This window comes from Taudactylus pleione, unplaced genomic scaffold (genome assembly GCF_031769625.1).
Source record: "Taudactylus pleione unplaced genomic scaffold, aTauple2 ptg000378l, whole genome shotgun sequence".
Taxonomy (NCBI): Eukaryota; Metazoa; Chordata; class Amphibia; order Anura; family Myobatrachidae; genus Taudactylus; species Taudactylus pleione.
The window spans coordinates 8847082-8853805 of NW_028284779.1; the positions used below are offsets into that span (position 1 = coordinate 8847082).

The window sequence follows — 6724 nt, forward strand, 5'->3', positions numbered from 1 at the left end:
GCCCAGGGTGCTACACCGCCCAAAGGCCGCATCTAGTTCTACGGCCCACTGGCCACAACCTGCCAAGGCTGCTACACGGCCCAAAGGCCGCATCATACCACACTACCCCGGATCCCAACTAGTCCAAGACTTACCAGCCCTCAAGGCTGCTCCATGGCCGCAGCTAGCCAAGTGTTCCAGCCATCAAGGCTGTTGCTGGACAATACATACAAAAGATAATACCCGTACTCTAACACTCAGTCGACAGAGCTCCTTTTCCACTCATCAACACGACCTGGGTTCAGGCCTCAGTCAGGTAATATGCTAATAGCAGATGTAGTCTCCCGTTCAGGTAGGTTACCTGTTTTGTCTATTGGCTATCCACCTTAGGGCTTTCCAGTGTGTGGGTCCATAGTTCCAGCAAGCTCTATTCCTCCTCCCAGTGAGATAGGTTGTCTGTCTCCATGGGTGTCGTTCATACCTCCCTATTATCTTGCCAGAGATTATGTCACAGACAGGTGTGAGCGAGCATTGTTGGTTGAGACTTGAGAACACATGGGAGTCGGTTCCAGGTCCAGTTTTCGGGAAATACATTTCCCTCTTTGTCAGGCTTCTTCCTGGAACGTTGCTCTTATACTTACCTGGCAGGGGAGATACCATGATCATGAAGGTAGTTCTCCCGGGGCAAGGCTCATTCATTGCACTTCAGCCACTATTCCCCAAATGTGGGAGACTCGACTGCATAATTGTGGTAGTGGGGGACAGCGTTCGCACTTTCCCCTTACAATTTTAGGGGGCCGTCATTCTCTGCTAGGAATGTTTCATACTTCAACTTTCTGCCTGGGAAAAATGGTAGTTTGCTCTTTGGAGCGGGGGATTAGCTCGCACTTCTGCTTCACTAGGATGGTCGCTTGTTTGAGAACTCTCCTGTTCATCTCTTAGGCAGCACTAGAGATTAGTAGTGACTCTTGTCTACAGAAGCACATAGACTAAAGCTGGTACATTACAGAGAAGATTAGCATGGCCCCTGAGCTAGGATGACAAGCAATTTCGTGAAGTGTTCAACTTCTTATTTACGGAAGGCCTCTTTAGGGTAACAGCAGATAGCTCATTGGTAAGCTGTTCGACTGCAAAGCATAAAGTGTATCTTCCCCTTATCTAAGGTACCTATATGATGGCGGGCACAGTAATATGTGCCTTTAGCTCCTGTCTGGGACGCCGTATACTAGGCTTCGGGACCTGCTCCAAGTGATTGAGACCTCCGCATTGGCTGGTACCCACTACATTCTCCCTACATTCTCCGTTTAGGGTTTATGCTGTGGTGGTTTGAATTTATTAGACGAGACAGACGCTGATCTTCGTCTGGGCTCGCTGAAGGGTTCAAATTGCTCTCTTATATATCTGATCCAGCATGGGTTGTCCGGCTATCTGATCATCTGTGAGGTGTTATAATCTCCTTCTGCTGGTTGCAATCCCCATAATCTATGGACCTCATTTTGGGTCCTGGAATTGTTCTATCCTTCGCTCTGGACTTCCTGTATACTCTGGTTGAAGAGGTCTGTGGAATCCGTTCTTATTGTATAGATGGAATGGGATTGAAATGCCAGCGGTTCAAATCCCGACAGCGGCTGTCCTACAGGATGAAGATCCCGACAGAGGCAGGAAAGTACCTCGGGCAAAGTATAGTTTGGGGTAGCTAGCGCTCCCCTTAGGAAATTTTGGTCCGCTTTAAAAAAGTATGTGGTCTACATAGTATGAGCCCTGATGATCTAAGGTATTGTGGTTAGTTAAAAATAGGAGTAAATTGATTGTACAAATAAAATTTAGAATGTAAATAAATGTGAATATAAATTTAAAAATGACTGTAAGAAGACTCTGGGCCTGATTCAGACCCGCTCGCGAGCGCTCGCAAGCAGGTCGATGTTGGCCGAGCGCACATGCGCGAGACCCGGATAGCGACGGGCAACCCGTCGCTCCGGGTCTCGCTACAAAGAGGGCGTGCTGTCGATGTTGAGTGACAGCACACCCCCTTTGGTGGGCGGGCTGGGGGCGTGGCTGCCCAGAAGGAGCCGTTCCCATGGGAACGCCCACCGTCTAGAGCCAAAAGCACTCCAGGGCTTGCGGCAACGAGACCCTACCACAAGGGTCTCGTCGCAAGCCCGATGATCAAGACCATCGCGACCATCTTTTTGGCCGCTCGCTATAGCTGTGGGTGGTCACCCACAGCTATGTGAGCGGCCAGGAGGCCGCTCTAAAAAAAGAGAAGGACAGCCCTGATTCAGAGCGAGCGTCCGGCTCTGAATCAGGGCCACTGTTGTTAATTGAATGATGGAGTTTTATTTTAATCATAAGCTAACATTAAAGACAGACAAACCAACAAATTACTCACATGGAAACTTGAAGGGAAGGGAGGGGATGGCAGTGGGAGGGGGGGGGGGTTATGAAAAAAAAAAAAAAGGGAATTGGTTCTAAAAGTTTATAAAAGCCTTTATAAAAAAAAGTCTGGCATGCGAAAAGTACGGGACTTTTTGTGTCTAATTGAATATTCCTCATAATGTGAATTATACAATTATACATAATGTGAATTAATACAATCAAAAATATAAATTTGTTCTATCACAAAATATATAAAGAAAAATGTCCAAATGTAAAATGCCTTGTGGTATCCTGGTTACAGGATGGGCGCAGACCTTGTATGAATCGCACCTAAACCATAATCTGAAATATAAAAAAACAAAACAAAACACAAGGGCGCCTCCTAGTGCCGAACTGAGTTATATTTACCACAAGTGCAGAAAATACAAAAATCATATCTGAAATTAAAATTCCATTTTAGAGACCGCTCTCCTTTGCCAGTTCTTCTTTAATAAGACTCAAAAACACATAGCGCAATATTATTTCAACGTATAGTCCCCAAAAATAGGAATCACACTACAATAGTAGTATAATACAGCTTAAATACCTAAATTCCGGGTCTGACCCGGAGGTTGGAACAGGGTTCCAAACCGAATCAGACCCGGAATTTAGGCGGCTCCGACCCAGGAAATTCCCAAGTCGGCACCGTTCACATTGGAGTCGGGTCTGCAGTGACCTGGCTCTTCCGGTGTGGCAGTGGACGCTTGGAGATGACGCCATCTCCAAGCGCCTCTGAAGCCGGACAATCGGCCGGCATGCGGAGCGCTCCAGGTCATCATGACCCGGATCACACCGTTTACACTGCAGGGTTTCACGGGTTATTCCCGTGTTAAACCCTGCAAGTTACCTGGGTTGGATTGCTGGGTCACTCGACCCAGGAATCCAACCCTGTCCCCTTTTACACCAAGGAGCTACCCGCGTTAACTCTGCACCATCCCGGGTTTTAGCTCCGGTGTAAAAGGGGTATAAGATAACCAGATTTATCTCAATAATAGCTATGCTATAAGGCATCTTCCTAATCAAAGAAGAATTGGGAAACAGTGGAATATTGATTTCAAATAAGCTTATTAAGATTATATTTTTCTTCGGTTTAATTCACGGTATATCGGTAATGTTGCATCTTTCTGAAAACAAATCGCCTGGCTCTGACTCGCATACACACGATAAATTGAACGATAACGTTATCGTTCATCGCTTTCAATATCGTTCAGTGTGTATGCAAGACATCGTTAACAATGTCTTTCATCGTCCACACTTGCAGGGAAACCTGATGATGTCGCCAGGTTCTGCAAGTTCGGGGATGAGGGAGGGTGCCGTCACTGAACAATATGGTTAACGACACTGAGCCCACCAGTGGAGGGGAAACACTTAACGATATCGCTCATGAAGCATATCGTTAAGTGTGTATGTGGCAAATCTCTGCATCGTCACCTGGAAATGCTTACTGCTGTGTACGTGTGTGGCAATTCTGCTGCAGCACCTCCTAGGTGATGATTGTCTAATTCCCACTGACCGCTTACTTTGGACCAGTTCTGCTGTGGTAGTGAGCAGAGGGTGAGTTCGGAGACACTGGGCTCACTCTGCGCAGCCAGAAAGAACGGTTAGGCGTTTGCGCTTATCTGATAATGATGAGATAACAAACAGATGCAGGTGTCTTATAAACGTTTATTAGCTCCAATAATATGGACAGTGCTCTCAGTTTGAGGGTATTGGAAATACTCAAATACAGCATTCAGGTCTTCTCAGAAGATCGACACATCAAGCAGTTCAAGTTGATTACATACATTCCAGGGCCACAGCAGCTTTTTTTTATATTGTTCAGGCACACAGTACAGCAGGCGGTAATCCAGATGCTGTCTCCCTAAACCAGTGGTTCTCAAACTCAGGACCCCACACAGGTCATGTTTTGCAGGTCACCCAGCAGGTGCACAGGTGTATTCATTACTCACTGATACATTTTAAAAGGTCCACAGATGGAGCTAATTATTTCACTTGATTCAGTGTGGAGACATGGAAAACATGCACCGTTTGGGGGGTCCTGAGTACCGGGTTTGAGAACCTGTGCCCTAAACCAATCTAACCTGAGTCCTGGAGCGTGCTTGCTGGAACCACGCGCAGTGTTTTTACATTGGTGTGTGTCATGGCATTTGGGAGCAATTTGCTGATTGTCATTTGCTTTCATACCTTACCAGATTTTCATTCCAACCAATCAACTAGTTGGCTGGTTGGACAGATAATCTTTAGATGTGTGGCCAGCTTAAGGTAAAGCTGGAACTTCATTGTTGTAGGTCACACACAAAGAAAAGGGAAGGCATTTTCCCAGTTGACCAAGCCCTAGCTGTAGAAGTTGTAGAGGATTAGATAGTGTGCATGGGAGGATTTTTTTAGGGCAGGGGGGCTAAATGCAGAGGACGACACATCTGTGCACACCACAGCAGAGCTGTAACTACACATTTTGACAAAAGAGCGTTTGTGCTGCCATCCATGAGCAGGGAGAGCGCGTGCCGAAGGTGTGCGTCCAAAAATCCAGGTGTGGTCTTGCTGGGAAGGGGCGTAGCCACATAATAGTACCCCCAATTCAAATTATGCCACAGAGTAGTGCCTCTTAGTCACATTATTATTATTATCCTCTATATGGCGCCACAAGTGTTCCGCATCGCCTTACAAAGTACATATACAAATAAGTGAACAAGAAAGCAGTGACTTACAGTACAATACAATACAATATGCTGCATTAGCGATTATAACGCTCAAAATAAGCAGCAGGGAGTCAGCAATCAAGTGAGTAGATGCCATTATGGGGAGAAAGGAGTAGAAGAAAGTATAAGGAGAAGCACATGATGGAAGAAGGCCCTGCTAGTGAGAGCTTACAATCTAAAGACATTACACTGCACTATAGTGCCCCTTATTCACGTTACTTCACACAGTAGTGTCCCCTTTTCACGTTACGTCACACAGTAGTGTCCCTTTTTCACATTACGCCATGCAGTAGAGCCTATTCACGTTATGCCACACAGTAGTAGTGCCCCTTATACTACACAGTAACGCCCCTTATACCTTATGCCACATACAATAATACCCCTATAACACATTATGCCACACACAGTAATACCCTGGCGTCTGCAGATGGCGACTGTCAGCAGATCATGAGGTGTCCGAAGATGGCACCCAGTCCGTCCAGTCAGCTTTCCGCCTGCCCCTGCCGTGCTTTTCATCCCTGGGCCGCCCGTGTCATGGCGTCACTGCGGTCACAGGTGACAATCCAGTGATTCCACCCTGTCCTCAGCACAGTGCCTAAACCTAACCCTCCCCCCCACTGCTAACACAATGGGCGCCCCAGCTTACCTTCATTCGGGCACGCATCTCCTGGATTCCGGCAATGGGATTAAGATATTTTAAGTCCCTTGTCGGGATTTCAGCGTCGGCATTGAGACCGGCGGCCTCATAACTACATTCCGGTTACATCACCCGTACATAGGTACAAGCACACGGCAATAGTTACACAGGCTCGAGCAATATGAAGATTGTAGCAACAACAAGATCACATTTAGGGGCCAATCCTACTCCATGTGATGTTCTCGTGGCTGCAAGTCATCGCAACAATGGCCGTGCTTAACGGCAGCACAGATTTGCTTAAAAGTGCTCGCCGCCGCCCCATAGGGCTTTGAGCAAACTTAAGCGAATTCGGGCTCAGAGCGGCACCTCGGACCCTTTGCATGGAATAGGATTGACCACTAAATATCCATTTACTAGAAAAAGACAAGTACTATAAACTTGCAAGCTTGACCCTCCTGCCCTGATATTATGGCCAGATCCACCACTGCAGAACACACAGGCACTATATAAATGATGGCAGAATATGCAGCTATATAAATGTTATTTAAGTGATTCCCAACATCGGTCCTCAAGGCACACTAACAGTCCTGGTTTTAGTGATATCCATGCTAAAGCACATATGGTTTAATCAAAATAACTAAGGTACTAATTAAGTCGTCTGTGCTCAAGTATGGCTATCCTTAAAACCTGGACTGTTAGTGTTCCTTGAGGACCATGGCTGGGAACCCCTGCGTTATTGTATATAATTAACTATTGTGCTATGTAGAGAATGCAGAGTGTGGAGCACAGGTCTGGGCTGTCAGCAAAGATGGGGATATATTTAAGTACTGTATCTTAAACAAAAAGAAAAAGTTGTACATTAGATGCCACCTCCCTAACCCCAGGAACTAGCACTCATCCCATAATCGGGCTGGTTACCGAGGGCAGGTGAATAGGAGATCACCACAGTATAAGATTACACATCTCATCAGTACTCATCGGACATACACAATGA

General features: G+C 46.4%; 1 non-coding gene and 1 pseudogene across 1 annotated transcript; both read left to right on the forward strand.

Annotated features, from left to right (window-relative positions):
* Positions 1–612: 612 nt before the first annotated feature.
* LOC148507955 (U1 spliceosomal RNA) lies at positions 613–762 on the forward strand (annotated as a pseudogene).
* A 178-nt stretch (positions 763–940) lies between these two features.
* LOC148507956 (U6 spliceosomal RNA) lies at positions 941–1051 on the forward strand. Its single transcript, XR_015869653.1, has one exon. It is a non-coding gene; the product is annotated as a U6 spliceosomal RNA (small nuclear RNA).
* The last annotated feature ends 5673 nt before the right edge of the window (positions 1052–6724 follow it).